At 49.5% G+C, this 20,929-nt stretch overlaps 1 protein-coding gene across 1 annotated transcript in view; it reads right to left on the reverse strand.

Annotated features, from left to right (window-relative positions):
• PRKCE (protein kinase C epsilon) overlaps window positions 1–20,929 on the reverse strand; it is a 497,306-nt gene that overhangs the window by 436,583 nt on the left and 39,794 nt on the right. The window lies entirely within an intron of this gene.

The raw sequence follows: 20,929 nt of genomic DNA on the forward strand, positions 1-20,929 counted from the left end.
TTTAACTTTTTTATTGAATCCCTGTGAGAGAGACCCTTACAAAGCTGTTCATGACTGGATTTCAGGCATACAGTGTTCAATACCCATCCCTCCACCAGTGTGTATTTCCCAGCACCAGTGTCCCCAGGTTCCCTCCCATAACCCCCCACCCCCACCCACCGCCTGCCTCTACTCTATGGCAGGCACTTTCCCTATCTCTGTCTCTATGTCTCTCTATCTATCTGTCTCTGTCTCTGTCTCTCTCTTTCTCTCTGGACATTGTGGTTTACAATACTGTACCCCTCCAACCCTACCTCACGTTTACTAAGGCCTGCTAAATTGTACCCTTTTATAGGAATAAGGAATGGCTTCCCAAACAGACCCATTAAAACAAAACCCTTTCCATTGCAGTAGAGTTTCCAGGCCTTCTCTCGACATAAGATTTTCAGAAGGTGCTCAGAGGAGGGCCTCGTCCGAGGGACAATGATGGAAGAGAACACAAAGAAAGAACAACTGTCTTTGCCCTGACTTCAATTAGGTAAGATCCTGCTAAATCTACTTTATGTGCTGGACTTCCCACAGAGCTCTATTTCAAAAAGAAAAAAGGGGAGGTAGACTGCTGCTACTAAGAAATAAAACAATTGGAATGTCATTGTGGTAGACATTCACAGGCACAATTTCATTCAGTAGTCATGCAACAATATTTACAGGGGCTTGAGCAATAGTACAATGGGTAAGGCACTTGTTTAATCCTGGGCACCAAATATGGTCCCCCGAGCCCACCAGGAGTAATCCCTGAGCACAGAGCCAGAAAGGAGCACTGCCAGGTGTGACCACCCCCTCCAAAAAACCCCCCAACATTTACAGGACCATGTAGTGAAGAAATAGCAGAACTGTCAAGAGATATGAGACATACAGTTCAGATGTGGGGTACAGAGTCACACACTATATATCATCTTCATCAGCAACACATGGCACAGCAAACATCTCAGTGGCCCCTAGATCCGCCCTGGTACTTAGCAGGTGACATCTTAGTTTAAGTACATGCCATGAGGTCCCGAAATGACAACATCACCCAATGGCACAGTTCTCCAATCGATCAGGTCCCGCTGCTAGTCCACACGTGACTGTATGTGTGATGGAATATTAGACAGTCATAAAAAGGAAGAAAGCCAGGAAGTGGCTCCATGGTCTGGAGCATGCCTCACATAGGTGAGGTCCTGCGTTTGATCTCTGAGACCAGAAAAAAAAAACATAGTGTACTAAAGAAAAATGTTGGAGATTTTCAGGGCCAAGGATATAGCTCAAGTACTTAAAGCACATGCCTTGCATATACAAGGCTCTGAGTTCGATTCCTAATACCATGCGAATCCCTAAGGTACCACCAGGTGACTCCCACAACTAATTTTTTTAAATTCATTGAGATTCTAAGACTTACTTAGAATCTAACAGTTAATGATGGTTTCTCATGTTTATAATTCCAGCAACGTACCCATCACCAGTACACCCACCTTCCTCCCCCAAGGACCCCAATGCCCTCTTCTTTAGCCGTCTCAACTCCTGTTGGGTTGCCACTGGCCCTTTGTTACTAACCTTGCTTTGTATCTCTAAGTCCCACATATGAACTAAAACATTTGAATCCATCCCTTTGATTTTTTTTTTTTTTTGCTTTTTGGGTCATACCCGGCGATACTCAGGGGTTACTCCTGGCTCTGCACTCAGGAATTACTCCTGGCAGTGCTCGGGAGACCATATGGGATGCTGGGAATCAAACCCGGGTCGGCCGCATGCAAGGCAAATGCCCTACCCTACTCCAACCCCTCAATCCTTTTGATTTATTTATTTATTTATTTATTTATTCATTCATTCATTCATTCATTCATTTATTTTTATTAGTGAATCACCTTGAGGTACAGTTACAAACTTATGAACTTTCATGTTTGCAGTTGGTTTACATCCCTCCACCAGTGCCCATTCTCCCCCACCAATCCTTTTGATTTTTTAAAAAAGAAAGGAAGAAAATCCTGGTCTTTGTAATGATATGGCTGGAGTGATAGCACAGCAGGTAGGGCATTCGCCTTGCACCTGGCAGACCCGGGTTTGATTCGTCCGCCCCTCTCAGAGAGCCTGGCAAGCTACTGAGAGTATCTTGCTCACATGGCCGAGGCTGGCAAGCTACCCATGGCGTATTCGATATCCCAAAAACAGTAACAGCAAGTCTCACGATGGAGACGTTACTGGTGCCCGCTCAAGCAAATCGATGAGCAACGGGATGACAGTGATACCGTGACAGTGTAATGATATGGACTAACCCAAGAGATACTGTGCAGGCAGGGAAAATAAATAAACAGGTGAAAAGCACTGTAACGCAAACATAGAATCTGAAAACGTCAAATGAATGGAATCAGAAGAGAACAATGTCTGCCAGAGGCTGGGGGTGGGGAAAGTGGGGAGATGTTGGTCAAAGGGCACAAGTGTTCAGTAACTAGTGCAGAATCTGGAATGTTTTACAGCACAGAAACAATAGCTAACAATACCATATTAAAGACTGTGTGTTTGCTAGGAGAGCAGATCTTAGGTATTTTCTCATTTGACCTTCATTGTTGTTGTTTTGGGGACACACCCAGCTGCATTCAGGACTTACTCCTGGCTCTATGCTCACGCATCACTCCTCGTAATACTCGGGGGGGCATATGTTGTGTGGGGGATCAGACTCAGGAAGGCCATGCGCAAAGCCCTGTGTTCTCGCTCCAACCTTAGTCCCCACATTTTAAAGCTATTTCCTCTAAGGAAGGGCTTGAGTTCTCCCCAGTTACTCTGAGGCAGGCACTGAGCATGGGCAACTTTAAGGATTCTCTGGTGTGGTTTCAATAACTAATATGTTATATATAAAATATTAAGATATTTAAGATATATTATGTATAAGATATATTTTATACATAAGATATATATTATATTTAAGACATTATGTAATGCAGCATGCTTAACCTTTGAGCTCTTCCAGTTTTTCCCAAAGTCCCTTACAGACACAAAGTCCGAAATGGATCTGCCCTTCCTTCTACCCAACAACAAGACACAAGGCAACAGTTACTATTCTCTGTGTTATTACGCCGTATCCCAGACCTTATTCTGGGTAGAAAATGTATGATCTTTGAAGGGAGAGGAGACATTCCTGATTGCCTTAGGGGTATCAGAGCGTGCCAGGACTCAAACCTGGGCCCCCCTCCAGAGCCTGCACTACACCCTTCAACCATCTCCCTCGCCCTAAATAGATGCTTTTGTTCTTCACATGACACTTCCTTTCCCTTCCTTCCCTGCTGCCCTACTTCCCCATGACGCCCATAGAAGGAGTAAGTCACAAATGGGTTGGCTAAGAGCAACAGAATGTATCCCCTCACATTTTTGGAGACTAGAACCCTGAAATCAGGTGTCGGCAAGAAGGCGCCCCTCTCCCCAAAACCCGTTTCTGCAGCTGCAGGCTTCCATTCCTCAGCTGGTGAGACATCGATTACGGCGGGGGAGAGCCCGCCCCAGTCACTGGCTCGTCACCTGATGAGATGCACAGAGATCAGACTTCCAAGCACTCGGAAGCGTGCATGATTGTGCAGGGATACTGGCACTTGCCTCCCCAACCCTGACGGCAGGGCGACCTCACGGTCACACCCAGTGCTCACTAAAGTGAGGCTCCTCGATTTCCTCCCCCGAGGGCGGCAGAAGCAGACTATCCCAATTTCTTTTGTTGTTTGGTTGGTTTGGGTTTGGGGTCACACTGGCAGTGCCCAGAGTTTACTCCTGGCTCTGCACAAAGGGATCACTCCTGAAAGTGCTCGGGGGACCATATGGGATGCCTGGGATCAAACCCTGGTCAGCCACATGCCAGGCAAGGGTCCGACCCAAGGTACTATTCTTCAACCTAAAACTCCAATTTACTTAACTGCAGTAAGAAGCTTCTTCGTTCCAGTTTTTCCAAGTCCTCCCTCTCCTCATTCATATCTCAGCTCAGACATCCTGCGCTCAAAGAGCCGAGCCCCTCCTGCGGGCCCCTCTGCACCCCTCCCCGCCCTCTCTGCTCCACCACCCGAGTCATTCCCCCCTTGCTGGGCTCTACTTGGACCCCTTCCGAATCTGTCCATAGGCTCCCTGAGGCCAGGAACTTCTCTTCTTTGCTCACGGCCTGCCCTGCCCTCAGCCGGGGCTCCGACCAGCCCTCCACCACCTGAGAGAAAAGCCCTCTCTCTCCTGCTCAGCCCAGGCCACGAGGCTGATGCAGTGAGCAATCGTGGGACCCACATTCTCCTATGAGGGCCTCCAGGGCCACCCCTGGGAAGGGCTCTCCCCCAGCCCTCCCAGCCCCCTGCTCACATCTGTCTGGGAAACCGTGTCTTCACTCCACCACCACGCCCTGGACACAACAGGGCATCCATGTTAGAACTTTCCAGGCACCTCAGAGATGTGTGTGTCCACCCCACGCCTTCCTCCTCTGCCTGCAATCACAGTGGCTCTCTCCGAGGGATCCCAAGCTATCCCTTGGCTCCCACCCACTCAGTACCCTGTTACCCGGGAAACCACAGCAAACACAACTTCCGTGGGGTGCGCATCAGCCACCATAGCTCAGACAAGCTAGGTCTATGTACGGGTCAGGACAACAGACCTCTACAGCACGGCATGGGGACAGGGTGCTGGACCCCCACCCGCCACCCCTTCAGTAGGATGTCTTGGAAATATCCCCAGAAAGGCCATCCCCTATCTCATATCGTATTTTGTGACTCATCTGATCTCTCTCTTTCTCTTTCTATCTCTTTCTCCCCTCACCCGTTCTCTCCCCCCCGAGACACACACACACACACACACACACACACAAACCACACCACACCACACCACACCACCCCCGCACCGACACTGGAGGGTAAGAGTCAGGTCCTCCTTGTTATCATATTCCCACAAGCAGGTCACCAAGGAGACTGTCAGGTAGAGTAGCACAGAGCTAAGAGCCAAGGGCTAGGCTGTGGGTGCTCCCGTAAGACAAGGAGAAGGGTCGGGGGTGATACACGAGAGGCACAACTTCCAAGTGGAGGGAAAGACAAAGAGCTTATGGACAAACCAGGCCCCTGCCAAGGGGTAGGGTGGGAAGTAAAAATAGAAAGAAAGGAAGTTTAAAAGATAAAGGGGGGAGTTTATAATTAGCTGAGGATATGTAATTGGCCACCACACCTTTGACAATGGCATAATTTTATTTATCTTTGGTTTGGAGGCCACACCCGGCAATGCTCAGCGCTTACTCCTGGCTCTGTGTTCAGGCTGGCAAGACTCAGGGGACCCTAGGCAGTGTCGGGACCAAATTTAGCCAGCACCTTATCTGCTGCGCTATTTCCCCAGCCCAATATGTAATGCTGAGCCTGATGTTAACTTGAGCTTTTAGGTTCGTAGGTGTTAATTCTTCCAACAGGGGCACAAACCCATAAGGGTCTCTACCTCCTGCCCTTCTCCTTCACTTGCACGCAGGCAAGCGGACCCCAGGAAACCAGACTTCTGTCCAGGACCCTGAGACTTCCTTGACAGGCCATTCTTCCAGATGGGCTCTTACTGCGCTGCTTACCCAGATATAAGAGCTTGGATGCGAAAATCCGTGTCTCATCCTTGTTGTTTCCTGCTTCCAAGGCTGGCCTCCCTCCCCTTGTCTTCTTCTCCTTCCTCTTCCTTTCTCTCTTCCTTTGCAGCGTTTGTTTTTTCTGTGCTCACCATCAGTTGCAACAGCTGCTGAATTTCCCGTATCTGGGAAGTCCATTAACCGGTTGTTTACTTGAGTTCTAGGTCATCAGCAGGGATATCAGCAGAATAAAGTCCCTCACTCCTCACCCCTACCTTAGGACTGGGGCTGGGGAGCTCCTCCAAGCTGGGGGAGAGGGCTCCCTCCAAACTGCCCCTTCCTGTGACTCACAACTTCAGGTGTGGAGTTGGATTTACCTTTAACACCAAGCCGGATCATGTTCACTTGGCACAAATACGATTCTTAATAGAATTTGATTCTGGCAGGGAAAGTCCACCCAATTCACCTACCAGCAGCTGCATACTATAACAACGCAGATCATCACACAAAGCACCCTCACACAGCCGCCTGTCCTGCAGCTTGTCCACAGAGTGAGCGACAACCGTCCAATCTGCTGCCACACATCTCAGTGACCAGTTGCACCCACAGAGCATTTGTGGAAGGTACCGCCATGGAGGCAGGTCCATCCTAACACTCACACCAACTGCCTGGTGACTGGCACAGGGCCCACAAGGAGAGGCCATGGCTGGGCAACCTTTGGAAGGCTCTCAGGGGTTGTTTGGCATTGCCTTGGGTACAGCGCTCAGGAAATCTGTCTTGGGGCTAGAGCAATAGCACAGACGGTAAGGCATTTACCTTGCATGCAGCCGACGTGGGTTCGATTCCCAGCATTCCATATGGTCCCCCGAGCACCGCCAGGAGTAATTCCTGAGCACAGAGCCAGGAGGAACCCCTATGCATCGCCGGGTGTGACCCAAAAAGAAAAAAGAAAAAGAATTCTGTCTTTCCAGGGAGAAAACAAACACAGACACCTTGAAAGAACCTGGAAACAAAGTCCACGACTGCCCGGCGAGCTGACTCTGAGTGCATCTGAGAGAAAGCACCGCAGAGGGGTGGGCAGCTGAGCTAGCCCGATACTCCCATCAGAAGGGGGGACAAGGTGGGTCTGGCATAGCTTTCACACGGGAATCGGCTCCCATGCAGCTAGCCCTCCCTCATTTCTCCACATGCTAACCTATGTCTTGGTCTGGGTCCTGTTACCTATGTGCAATGGAATACTATGAAGCTATGAAAAAAAAGATGAAATCCTGCGATCTGCCCCTCCTTGGACGAAACCAGAAGGAATCATGCCGAGTACAGTTAGTCAGAAGGAGGGGGACAGACACAGAATCATCTGTTTTTTGTGGGGCATCAAGAAACACAGTAGTAAGAGAGCAGCAAATGGCCAAAGGCAACAGGAAGCAGAGCCGAGAGCAGGTCCACGGACCTGAGCTGGAGGAGTCCCTGAGTCAGCGGGACCGGGAAGTGGTGGCGAGGAAACAACGAATGCATGACACTATGGACGCCACTGCAAAGCAGGGAACCTGGAGAAAAAATGGAGGTGGGGAGAGAAAAAAGCAACAGCCCTTTCCGGCACTTTTCTAGCCAAGACCAGCAGCAGGTCAGAGCACCAACGGGAGGCCAGAAGGGCGTTTGCGTCAGCTGGAGCAGAGCTCTTGGGCGCTCTGACACCCTCCACTCCTCCCTCCAGCAGGACAGGGCCAGGCTGGCAGCCGCCCCACCCCACCCCCTCCAAGGCGGCCAGGCAGCACCCTGGCTTTGACAGCATTTGAAAGCAACTCTTCATCAGGCACACTGAAGCCGCCACTTGCCAAGGAGGCCTCTTCCTGCACAGAGAACAGAATCCTCCTTGGATCCCAGGGGATGATCCCCAAATCCCAGCCCCCATCCCTTTTCTGGGTCCATCTAAGAGCTGGCAGGAGCTCTCGCAGCCTTAACGCTGCAGGTGAAGGCCAGGAAGGGGCTGCTCAGGCCACAGTTTGTGGAACCACAGGCTTCAGCCCCCACATCTTCTCTCCTCTCGCAGGGTCCTGCAGGCGTTACTGTCACCGTTACTCCAGACCCCTCCCTGCCATGGTGGACACCCAAACGACTGCATGCAGAGCTTCCAGGCGAGGTGTTTCCCTTCCTGCCCAGAAAAGGGATGGGGGCTGGAGCTGTGGCACAGCAGGTAGGAAATCTGCCTTGCACACAGCCGACTCGGGTGTGACCCCCAGCATCCCATATGGTGCCCCGAGCACCGGAGTAATTCCTGAGAGCAGAGCCAGGAATAAGCTCTGTGCATCGCCGGGTATGACCCAAAAAGCAAATAAAGAATTAAAAAAATAGAAAAGGAATGGAAGGCCACACAGAAGCCTGGTCAGTTGAGCTATGCCTGGGCTTCTGGAGAGAAGCTACCGTCCCTAGGACCCACGCACACAGCCCCCCAGGTTTTCTGCTATGAGCTGCAAGAAAGATGTGCTGGGAGCCCCTCGAGTCCTCCACATTCAAGCCTGGGGGGTGGGGGGAATGGAGAAATCGCAGCAGCCGCCAAGAGAGCAAAGACACGCAAAACACCTCCAGCAAGCAGGACGAGACAGCACAGGAGGAAAAGCAAATGCCTCGCTCACTCCTGCCAAAACTCCCAGAGTTGCAAAGACAAGGTATCTCTTTAGTGGCCCCGGCAAATCAATTGTGAGGCACTGCAGCTGATATTTAACAGGGCCCCAGAAAGCCTCCTGCAAAAATTTTAAACGTAATTATTTTAACCACTGATGTGTATAATAAACTCTTGTCAGCCTGACATTAAAATCTGTTTCTTTGCTCCGCTCCCCACCCCCTTCCCCATGAACCCTTGCAGCCCACGAGCACGGCACATTGTTCCTTTATTGTTATTTTAAGACTCTTCAAGGAACCCTGGGATGGGCAGTTAGTGTGTTAAGTGGTGGTACACGTCTCTCTAGCACACACACCCTCTCCCCGCAGGGAAGGAGAGAAAGATTCAGAGGGAGCCGGCAACACGGGTGGAAGGAAGTTGACACCGGTGGGGATGGAACACAATCTCAAAAACCCAACTATGACCTCGTGACTCGTGGTGCTTTAATAAAATAAAAAAATTAGAGGAAAAATTTTTAAAAAGATTCAAAGACAGCGAGCCTTAACCCCCAGCGGAGTGTTTTCTGTACGTGGTGATGGTTTCACTGGAAACACTGGGAGGGGGTGGGGGAGGCCCCCAGGGCAGTGTGAGCTCTGCGTGTGCGGAGCCTGAGGGTGACCCCCGGCACCGCATGGTCCCCTGAGCATCACGCAGGAGTGGTGGAGAAACATTACTGGCTATGGGCCAAAAACGTTTTTTAATTGGGAACAGGAAAAACCCAAGGAAAAATGATGGCAAGGTCCTTGGAGGCTAAGAGCAAGAAGCCAGCATCCAAGGTCTGAGGAGAAAAACTGAAAAGCAGGTGTTTCTCTTCAGACTCTCCAACAACCTCCCTTCAGCCTGGCTTGAAGGAAGAAACCCAAACTCCTGGGGGAAGTTACTGGACAGACAGGAAGAATGGGGAGGAAGAACGTTTCCCTCTTGTGCATGAGGCCACATGGACAGGAACACAGCCAGCGCAACCTGCAGGAGGTCACAGCCAAGACGAAGCAACTGTCTTCCCAGCACACCAACTTCCTCGCACAGCTTCTCTCCCGTGACTCGCAGGACAAACCCCACACGGCCTTCCATCCACAGCTTCGTCAGTCCAGGTCCAACCCACCTGCCTGCCGTTCTTTCCCAGACGCAATCACCTGAGTCCAGCCAATGTGCTCCCTTCTCTCAGCCCTGCTGCTTTCAATCTGAGACTCTAATTCACTTAGTACCCAGCCAGCTGGACTGGAGCGACAGCGCAGCAGCTAGGGCATTTGCCTTGCATGTGGCCGACCCGGGTTCGATTCCTCTGCCCCTTTCAGAGAGCCCGGCAAGCTACCGAGAGTATCCCACCCACACGGCAGAGCCTGGCAAGCTACCTGTGGCGTATTCAATATGCTGAAAACAGTAACAAGTCTCACAATGGAGACGTTACTGGTGCCCACTCCAGCAAACTAATGAACAATGGGATAACAGTGCTACAGTGCAATGCTATCCACCCAGCCAAACATTTTTTTTTAATGAATCACCGTGAGGTACAGTTACAGATTTACAAACTTTCGTGATTACATTTCAGTCATACAATGTTCGGGTACCCATCCCTCCACCAGTGCCCATTCTCCACCACCAATGGTCCCAGTATCCCTCCCGCCACCCCCACCCAGCTCTCACTGCCTCTGTGGCAGACACGTTCCCTTTCACTCTCTCTCTCTCTCTCTTTTTGGGTGTTATGGTTCGAAATCGGGGTACTACATCAGCAGCCAAACTTCCCACCGCAGTCCCACTTGAGTCTTCCTGGAAACCTCTCCAATCACTGTACGCAAACTTCCCTCTCCTTTCTCATCCACAAAACTACCTCAAAAGGACCCTTTGTCTTGTCTCCCCTGCTTGGGAACCACAGACTCTAAGTTCCATGAAGAGAGAAAATCCAGCCCACTGCACTCAACCCCACCACCTATGAATACTCTCTGCAGAGACGCCAATCTGCGAATAATTTCAGGTACCCAGTGCCCAGACTAAGAACTCCAGTGGGTTTTTTTTTGGTTGGTTTGTTTTCAGGCTCCACGTGGGCAGCCTGCCCCCAACCCCTCGTCTTTCCAGAAGCCCTAATGGCCACACCCATCCCCCCGAAGCTGCCACCATGCCAACTCACACACCCTTCTCCACCAAATCCCAGCTAAATCTCCCAGGAGCTGCTTGCCAAAGCAGCTTGGCTTTATGGCATCACTGGTCCCTGCAGCTGAAAGCTCTGAGGCACCCCAGGAGGTGGGCAGGCCGGGCCCCGCCCAGCTCCAGCAGGTACCAGGGGCTTGACTCCACCGCTTCACGAACATCTCTGCAGAGATGCTGACCTGCAAGTGAGCTCGGGTACCCGATGTCCAGGGTGAGAACGCTGGTGTTTGGGTTTTTCTCTTTTGGAGTTGAGGTGGTTAGCTTTCCCCTGCCCACCAGACTTTCAGAGCCCCGGTAACCATGCCACTCCCCACAGCTGCCACCACAACGGCTCTTTGGCCAAGATCATCGATCCTGAAGTTTCTGAATCTCACGGTTGCACATGCTGGCCATGTGACACCTCCTAAAGCAACAAACAGCTTAATAAATTCTTAGAGAAGAATCAGTTATAACAATGTTCACATAAACTGATTTTCTAGATATATGGATTTTAACTTTGCAACTTTGTTATCTTTGTTATTGACGTCAAAAGAACGCCTGGCCGCCCACCTACGAGATGGTCAGACTTCTTCGTCAAAACCCTGAATGAATGGTTTGAGGCTCTTCATGTTCCTAGAGCCAGCAGACGCCATTGGGCTACATTAGCACATGACGGGGACAAAAGGAGACATTACTGGCACTCACTCGAGCAAATCGATGAACAACGAGATGACAAGTGATACAGGTGATACAACTTTGTTATCTGATCAGTTTTAATTCAAGAATTATATCAATAGCTGTGGCTTTTCCCTATATTAAAATAGATAAAATTTAAAAAAAATAAGAAATTCCAGCCCTCTGGATCTCCATTAAACACAGCAAGAGGTTGAGGTCAGATATTCTAGGCTTCCTGAACCCATTCATTCTCGCTGTATGGCTTCATTCCCCAGATAACAGAAATGCAGGTTAAGGGAGAGGCAGGTAAAGCACAGCTATGCTCCCACAAGCAGATGGAAAGAAAACACTCATTATTTCCAGGTCAAACTCCTTTAGCAATTTTGTTTCCCAGAAGAGACACTTCACTTGACTTTAGTTCTTGGTGCAGAGAAAAACCTTTCAAAGATGTCAAAGCTGATCTGTAGTTCGGGGAACTGCCAAGAGGTGACAAAGCTGATCCTCCACGGAGAAGCAGCTGGAGCGGGGGGTGACTCTCCAGTTCCCATGTCAGAGGGTGACGGGTGATCACGAAATCCTGGCTCCACACCAACAAATCCGTCCTCTGTCCCTAAGGGAGCTCTGGGCCTGCCGAGGCCTCGCTGGCACGGATCAATACTCGGCACAGCTGCAAGAGTGAAGCCATGCAATCTGCTGCAACATGGGAGGTATCTGGGAGGTATCCTGTTAAATGAAGTAAGGCAGAAGAAGGACAAGCACAGAGTGATCTCACTTACATGTGGCACTTGGAGTAACTGGTTGGGGAAATGCAATGGTTTAGAGGGGGATGCTGAGATCACCCTTGGCCCCAGAGTGTAGTGGAGGAGAAGGAAAGAAATAGAGTGAAGAGAAAGAGGAGAAGTGACAGATGAGATGCAACAGGGGCAGGAGTCAAGGGGCGGTGGTAAGGAACCACCGAGCTAAATAGTCAAACCCCGGAGTCAACACCACTGAAGTCACAAGACTCAGACTTCACCAAACATAAAAGACGCCTGTCCTGATGGCAGGCGGGGGCGGTGGGGCAGGAGAGGGCCCTGGGAACACGGGCGGGGGAAAGCTGACACTGGTGGCGGGATCAGTGATGGAACACTGTGTGTCAAAAACCCAACTATGGGGACTGGAGGGATAGCACAGAGGGGAGGGCATTTGCCTTGCATGCAGCCAACCCGGGTTCGACTCCCAGCGTCCCATATGGTCCCCCAAGCACCACCAGAAGTAATTCCTGAGTGCAGAGCCAGGAGTGACCCCTGTGCAACGCCGGGTGTGACCCAAAAAAGAAAAAAAACTATAAATAACTTTGTAATGCATGGTACTTTAATAAAATAAAACTGAGGGGGAAATAAAAATTTAAAAATTATAAGTGGGAAAAAACAATCTCCACCAGTTTCAGACTTTGGTCATAAAATGGCCCTACTGTCCTCTTCCCATTTTTATTTATTTATTTTAGAAGGGTTTTTTATGGAAAGGGGGCTGGCGGTGCTTAGGGTTTATTCCTGGCTCTGTGCTTAGGGATCACTGCCGGTAATATCCGGGGGTTAGGAGCACATACTAGGTGCTGGACATTAAACTGGGTCAGCCGCATACAAGGCAAGCGCCCTACCCACTGCACTGTCTCTCTGGCCCCAGCCTTTTATAGAACTCAGCTCATCAAACAATTCTCCTCCCCACCTTCCTAACTAAAAAGTCCCTCCCCATGGGGCCGGAGCGATAGCACAGCGGGTAGGGCGTTTGCCTTGCACGCGGCCGACCCGGGTTCGATCCCCGGCATCCCATATGGTCCCCCAAGCACCGCCAGGAGTAATTCCTGAGTGCAAAGCCAGGAGTAACCCCTGAGCATCGCTGGGTGTGACCCAAAAAGCAAAAAAAAAAAAAAAAAGTCCCTCCCTTTACGCTGCTTCCTGGAGTCGAAACGCCCCTCCCTATCCAACCTACACTGGCTGCCTCCCTTCTGCCCCTCTTGAACCCTTTGTGATCTGGACTCAGCACAAATCCCTTCCTGAGGAGTGTTTTCTCACACTCAGCTTCTCACACGGAACATCACCGGTCAGAGCTGACAGCCCCTGGGTCGTCTCCTCTGCTCAGCTGTCGGGCCAGATCGTCTCCTCCCTGCCTTTCGAAAGGCCCTCACTATCTCCCGTGCTTGGGCCTCACTTAACTGTTTCTCTTCTGCCGCTGCCCAGGTTCTTTTTAGGCCAATGATCTCGATCCTTTCACAGCTGAGGCCCAGCCCGGGCCAACACACCGGGGGTTAATAACCGCTGATCCGGAACTGCATGGCGTAGACCAGTGGCTTCCAGGCTCTCTCCGCCTGCAGCCCCGCATGCGTCCAGGGTGATGGTTGAAACTGCCGTCACACCTTGTCCACTCCAGGCTTCCAACTCTCACGTCAGCACTCTTGCTTCCTCCACACACCAACCTCCTGTTTATTGTTTCAGTGTGGGGCCACACCTGGCGGTGCTCAGTCTTACTTCTGGCTCTGCACTCAGGAATCAGTCCTAAACGGGCTCGGGGGACCCAATGGGGTGCCGGGGATCAAACCTGGGTCAGTCACTTGCAGAGAACGTTCTGCTGTCCTTCCCTTCTGGCCCCAATCTGTGTCTACCCGTACACTGAGTGCCCACACCTGGACCTACAAGGACCTCAAACCCAACCTACTTACATGCAAACTCTGGCAGTGTCCAGGGGACCGTCCAAATGTGGTGCTGGGGACCAAACCAGGGTCAGCCATGCACAAGGGAAGTAAGTGCCTTAACTCCTGTGCTATCTCTCTGACTCTTGGGTCACTTTTTAACTGAGATAAGTAGCAGGTCACTGAAGAGGAGATCTATGGAAACAAACTGTCGATTTGTCCCCACGACACTAGCTAGACCAATGACTGGAGGCTGGACTGCTCTGCTGCCGGGTCTTTCAGAAATAGGCAGCAAATCAGTACGAACCTGTGATTACAATTTCCAAAATTATGAAGTTCAACCAAACCAAGAACCGGACAGTGTAGCTGACAGTGACCCCGTTTGTTTTCAAGAGCTATACATAACATGCCTCTCGGATATTTCTGGAAGGACAGACAGGGGGCTGGAAGTCTGGAATGAAAGGAAAGGGAGCGATTCCCTGCTGCCCCTGTACTGGAAGTCTTTCTGATGTACGCTCATCACTAGCCCTTTTCATATTATAAATGATGAAATCCAAGGCCAGATTACCTCCAGAGTTCCTCAGAAGACAAGAGCTTTGAAACGGTCTCGTGCTTTTCTCCCCCCAGTGAAGAAGCTGCATCTGCGGGGGACCTTTCCAGTCAGTTCTTTCTGCTCTTCCTCAGCCCATTCTTACCCATGGTCATGTTCTAGTTATCCCAGGTGACCTAGGAGTCACTTCCCAGTTCAAGGAAGCATCGCCAGTCTTTATTTCATTTACATTTTCTTTTCATATGTCACTTGCATCAAACAAGGCATCTATGCTCTAGATTTTTTTGCAAATCAAATTCTATTCCCAATGTTGCTACAAGAGATAGATTTTTTTTTTTTTTTGCTTTTTGGGTCACATCCAGCGATGCTCAGGGGTTCCTCCTGGCTCTGTACTCAGAAGTTACTCCTGGCAGTGCTTGTGGGACTATATGGGATGCTGGGATTGTACCCAGGTTGGCCGAGTGCAAGGCAAACGCTCTATCCACTGTACTATCACTCCGGCCCCAAGAGAGTTTTTTTTTTTTTAAAAAAAAAAAAAAAAACTCCACCAGGAGCTTTTAAGACCAACCTACGATGGTTTTACATGCCCATTCCGCAAGCATCTGGTCATGGGTTCAAGTCCCCAGTGCTCCACATGTGCTGAGTGTGATAACAGCAGGTCTGTGTAAGTGGACAGTTCTGATGTAAATCCCAGCACCACCAGTGATTTCTGTACACACACACCAGGTGCATGTCAGTGTCACCACAGGAAAGGAACGTGAGGCTCAAGTGAGCCTGTGTGAGCACTGCAGCCACTCGGGAGAGCACCACAACCTCCAGTAAGAGCATGACCCCTGGCCAGCACGCATGTGAACCCCTGTAAGTGGCGGAGCATAGCCGCCAGGGAGCACTGCAAACCCCAGCGGGGACAGCAGCTACAAAGATGCTAGTACCACAACCGTGTGTGTGTGTGAGCCCTGCAATGACAGCCACAGTGAGGGAAATAAAGAAAGACACTCTGTTGGGTCACTGCTGGGGAGACCCCGCAAAGAAAAAAATAAAGCTCTTTTCAAAAGATCAAAATGATAAACGATACCAAATTTATCAGGTGTCTTTAACCCTGATTTTCTTTTATGCTGTTTGCTATTAAAAATGTATCTAGGGGCTGGAGCAATAGCACAGCGGGTAGGGCGTTTGCCTTGCACGCGGCCGACCCGGGTTCGATTCCCAGCATCCCAGATGGTTTCCCTGAGCCAGGAGTAATTCCTGAGTGCAGAGCCAGGAATAACCCCTGTGCATCGCCAGGTGTGACCCAAAAAGAAAAGAAAAAAAAAATGTATCTATGGCCAATTTGTGCTTGCAACATTTTGTTCATTTTCCTTGTGTTCTGCTTTTTTCTGCTTTTGTTTTCTGTTTGCTGCTGAGCCATATCGGGCTGAGTTTTCAAGGCTCACTCCAGGCTCTGCGCTCAGGAGTCACTGGGGTTGTCGGGACTGAAGCCAGGTCAGCTGCAGAGAGGGAGGACACCCTCCCTGCTGTACCATCTCTCTGGTCCCTGAGGTCACACTGATTCCCCAGCGCTGATGTTCAACTAATGAACTGTGCCTCACCCAGCAGTCTCAGGAGACTTCTAATAGGCCCAGCGCATCGACCTATGCACTTGACCCCAGGCCCAAAGCGTGTTTGATCTTGGGACAGTTCGTGCAATTATCTGACCAAATAATTAGAAATTATACTTTTCCAACCCCTTTCACCGTGCCACTTTTTTCTTGACTTAATCAATGTTAATAGACTGAGTGTTACATAAGCCGGGGAGCTGAAAAGCTCCATTTCTTTCAAGAAACCCACAAAATCATCACAATTATTTGATGGTTTAGGCATCTGCTATTAGCAAAGTCTAGATTGATGCTCTATTTCTTATGCATAATACAGTCATTCAGCCCATTCGATCTCCCTCGTTTTACTCCATCCCAGCCTTCACCGTGCAGAGCTCCCCGGCAGAGCAAAGCTATTTTACTAGGGTTTATCCAGAGGCTGACGGGGGTAGGGGAATAAATAAGGAAATCTAACAGTTTTGATGATTTTAGAGAAAATTTTCTCTAAATCATTTTTTGATGATTTTAGAGAAAAAATTGATGACTTTGAAGAAAACATTTTAAAGGAAAAAAAGAGCTTCGCCCCCAAATTTAAACATCCGTGGATCTCTGCACGCATTCTTCTTTCCGGACAGCTATTTCTTCAGTCCTTTCAGAACAGATATTGCTGGCGACACGGGATCGGTTCTATGCTGTGCTGCAATGCTTACGGGCCAGACGCAGAGAGCAGGCCTGAGCCCTGCCACAGGGTGCCCTGGGTCAAACAGAAGCAAGGCATTCTCTCTGCCCCTTGAATCACACCCCTGGTACTCCACTTTGCAGTTCATAAAAAAATTTCACCTGCCCACCCATTAATTACTTGAAGATATTTCCTCCCGGCCTCACACTGCTCAGGGATCTCCCTTAGCAATCTCCTTAGTCATAATTATGCCGATGGGCCATGTAACAGGTTTCATCATTATCTGATCAAATTAATGTTGGTGTGAACATAAGGTCAACTCGAAGGGGTTCCCATTTGCAGAAGCCCAAGGGATGGGCTGAGGGGCGCTTCCCCCTTGGGACTCTGCCGGAGGCTTGGCTGGATGGTTCCCAAATGGTGAGGGGTGCATCCCGGGAGTCCCATCTCCAGCACGTTGGCCCCCCAAATGCATCCAAGAGTGTCCAAGTGTGGAGGCCAGAGGAGAGGCAGGCGGAAACCTCCACGGCCTGCCTGCCTCCATCCTGCCATTTCAAAGCACGGGTACCTGACCTTATAATTAGGACTCTGCCTTTTTTGGGAAACACCACAAGCGCATCCTAAATTTAGAGAATACCTTTCCCTTTTCCTCCCTTTGGGCCGCCTCGCTGATTCCCGAGCTGCTCGTATCAGTCATCTCAAGGGTCGGGAAACAGACTTATAATTCCCACCTCACAGATAAGCAAGAGGAGACTCAGTAATGAAGTCACTGACACAGTAACAAATATTCTCCTACCTCTCTCCACCCGAGAATAGCTCTGGTGGATAACGTTTCTGGAAGTGGGCTGAGTTCATGGTTTGTGCATTTTTCACTTTGATAAAAAAAAAATTATCAAAACGCCCACCTGGATCCCATTTCCATTTATGTGATGAAACATCATCACACACGAATGTCTGGTTCCCTCCAGCCCTTCATTAAAACTGTTTTTTTCTATTTACCATTCTAGTCGGTGTTTAAATGACTTACTGAGGTTGGATATTTGTTTATAGATTTAAGAGTCACTTTGTATTTTTCTTCTGACAGTCTGCTCTTACTGTCCCCATTTTTCTAGCACACTGCTGATTTTCTTTGGTTACTGGGGCACTTTATACTGTCAGGACACCGCATTAGACATTCAAGTTATATATATGAGCCTCAGCTCATTGTTTCCCTGCTTTGTTTATGATGATCCATGAAGCTGTCAGCTCCCCATGCTCCACGAGGCATGAATTTGGCTTTGTTTTTTTAGCTCTTCAGAAATTTAATATAAATCTTTTAAATTATGACTTCAAGTTTGCTTTATTACCTAGGAAAACCAGGCCATCACATGATTTGTTTAAACTTCTCTGTTTTCTTCTACTACTTTTAATATTTAATTTTTTATCCATCTGGCATTTATGTTGGCATAAGAAGCAAGGTTGGGATCCAATTTTTGTTTTTCCAGATGGCTACCCAGCTGTCCCAAACTATTTATCAAATAATCTTTACTTTCCTTACTGAAACAAAATGCCACCTTTATTTAGAGATAAATTTTCTGGTGTCAAATTCTGGATTCTATTCTGTAGTATCGATCGTGCTGTCTGTTCAAAGGTCAGAACCATGCTACTTAAATATATGTAATATTGTTTAAAATATACCATCCCCAGCTGATCTCATTTAACATTTACTCCCACTTATCTTTACCATGAAGCGCCTGCCTCTGTTGTTTTTCCCTGAAGCTTCTTTTGTGTACGAACCTCCCGCCTGAGAACCTTTCTGTATTCTCGGCGCTCATGACAAACAGCGTAGCATTCAGTGCACTTGAACCCAAAGTCATAATGGGATTCCACCTCTTGCTTCCCTCGGCTCACTTTATTTCTCTTGTACCAATGCCTCGGCGCCCACACATGCGTGTTTAATAAAGACGGTGGGAGGGAGCCCCGTGGATGTTGGCAGCACAACCCCTAACAGCCCCTGAAGATCCTGCCGGCTCTGTGTTCTGCCAGCCCCCGGGGAGGAGGGAAAATCAGATTACCAGTTTCTCCTCTGGGCTGCAGGTGAAGCAGAAGCAGGAAATTAGGAAGTGGCTCTCCAGGCCCTGCTCCCGGCACCCCCACCCATCTGCCTTCCTCTCCCCTTTCCCGGCTGCACTTTAGAAGGCCAGCTGTGTCTCCGGGGAGTGGCAGACACAAAACAGGTGGTGAAGGTCCCATACTAAGAATTTCTCAGTGCCATCTTCTATATTATCTGCAAGATCCTGTCCGGACATCAGTTTCTTTTTTCTTTTTTTTTTTTTTTTTTGCTTTTTGGGTCACACCCAGCGATGCTCAGGGGTTACTCCTGGCTCTGCACTCAGGAATTACCCCTGGCCATGCTCAGGGGACCATATGGGATGCTGGGAATTGAACCCGGGTCAGCCACATGCAAGGCAAATGCCCTACCCGCTGTGCTATCGCTCCAGCCCCCCTGGACATCAGTTTCTAAAGGAGCCGCAATAAAACCATAATGCCCAAAAGTAGAGAGAGAGTATGGGGAAAATGGTCTGCCATCGAGGCAGGGGGAGGGTTAGACAGGGGGAGGGGGTATACTGGGAACATTGGAGGTGAAGAATGTGCACTGGTGGACAGATGGGTGTTTGTTCATTGTATGAGTGAAACTCAAACATGAAAGCTTTGATTCAACTGAAGAAAAAAAAAAAAAAGAACCTCAATAGCACAGACCTGCTCACCTCTAACCTGAGTCCCGCATGGCTGGGAGGCTGAGATCCTAGCAAGACACACAGAGCCCATGGGATGGTCATGCCGAACCTTCCAGCTCACTGGCAGGTGGCATGTCTCCACCTGTGGATTCGGGGCTGTGCCACACAGGGAAGAAAAAAGGCTGACAGCCACAGACAGGTCCAAGGTGCCAGCCAGTCTCGTGCACGTACTCACCTTCCAGAATGGAGCGAGGGTACGGCGGGTAAGCGGTGCTGGCCTTGCACGCAGCTGACCCTGTTCCATCCCCAGAACCCTATCTGGTTCCTGGATTACCCCCAGGAGTGATCCCTGAGTGAAGAGCCAGGAGTCAGCCCTGAGAAACAGCAGGAATGACCCCAACCTACCCCCCAAATACTACCCGTCCATGGAAACCTGGGTCACATCCCACCCCCAGCCCTCAACAAGTCTCCCACATCCCCTTCCCCTGCAACTTGGAAAGAATGGGCGATTTGCCTGCTCCGATATTCACTCCCCACCACCCCGCCACCCGCCTTCTCCCTCAACAGAAGTCTCCTGGAGGCGACTGTCTGGGAGAATCCAGCTCCCCAACTTCTTTAAGATGAGAAAGTGTGGCCTTCTTTGTCGCCAGAATTAATACAGGGTAGCTGGGCTCCAGCAGAGACAGAGCAGAACCCTGTGCTTGCCCTAACCCGGCCATCTGACTCAGGAGAAAATAAGGCCCGTGTCCAGGCCACTGTTGATGAGGGTTTTCTGTCAGATGTTGACATATTCATCCCCAGTGGGAGTATGAGTCAGGAAACTCTTACTCTCACCAGAACAGGTACATCCTGGCTCACACCTGGAGCCTACGGAGGGTGTGAGTGTGTGTGTGTGTGTGTGTGTGTGTGTGTGAGCATGTATGTGTGTGTGCATGACTATTATAATGTGGCTGTGACTGTGAATGTGTATGACATGTGAGTGTGTGAATATGTGTGAGCATATGTGTCAACATGTTTGAGTGTGTATATGAGTATGTATGTGTGTGAATGTGTGACTGGGTGTGTGAGCATATGTGGATGTGTTGTATGTGTGTGACTGTGTGAGCATGTGTGAGCATGTGAGCATGTGTGAGCATGTGAGCATGTGTTAGTGTGTGAGCATGTATGTGTGTGTGTGTGAGAGAGAGAGACTATGTGTACAGGGTTGGGTGGGGCCATGACATACATTTCTTATTACTGACTGAGGAGCTCTGAATGACGGGGAAGAAATACTGTGATTCTCCTGTGCTCTGTCCAATGCTATTAATGCATGAGGAGAACAGAAAACATTTTCTTACCTAAGAAAAACTGTCAATTGTTTTGTTCACTTCAATTAACCCCCTGATACTCCCTTCTGACACAAAGGTCCTGAGTGGAATATCAGAAGCGGCATCTCCTCCACTCTCCGGAAATGAGTACTTAGAGACCAATTAACAGTGAAGGGGGAAAATCATAAAATTCAAATAACTGCCTCCAGACAAATGGGCAAATCTCACTTTTTATTTAAAAAAGAATCTTACATCCACTGTGATGATGAAAAGTTATTTTCGGGGCCAAAGAGATAACTCAGTGAGCTGTGCACATGTTTTGCATGCTGAAGACCTGAGTTCAGCATGGATATCCTAGGATATCCCTCCAGCACCATAGGTAGACCCCTGAGCACAGAGTCAGGAGTAGCCCCTCA

Source organism: Sorex araneus, chromosome X (genome assembly GCF_027595985.1).
Source record: "Sorex araneus isolate mSorAra2 chromosome X, mSorAra2.pri, whole genome shotgun sequence".
Lineage (NCBI taxonomy): Eukaryota > Metazoa > Chordata > Mammalia > Eulipotyphla > Soricidae > Sorex > Sorex araneus.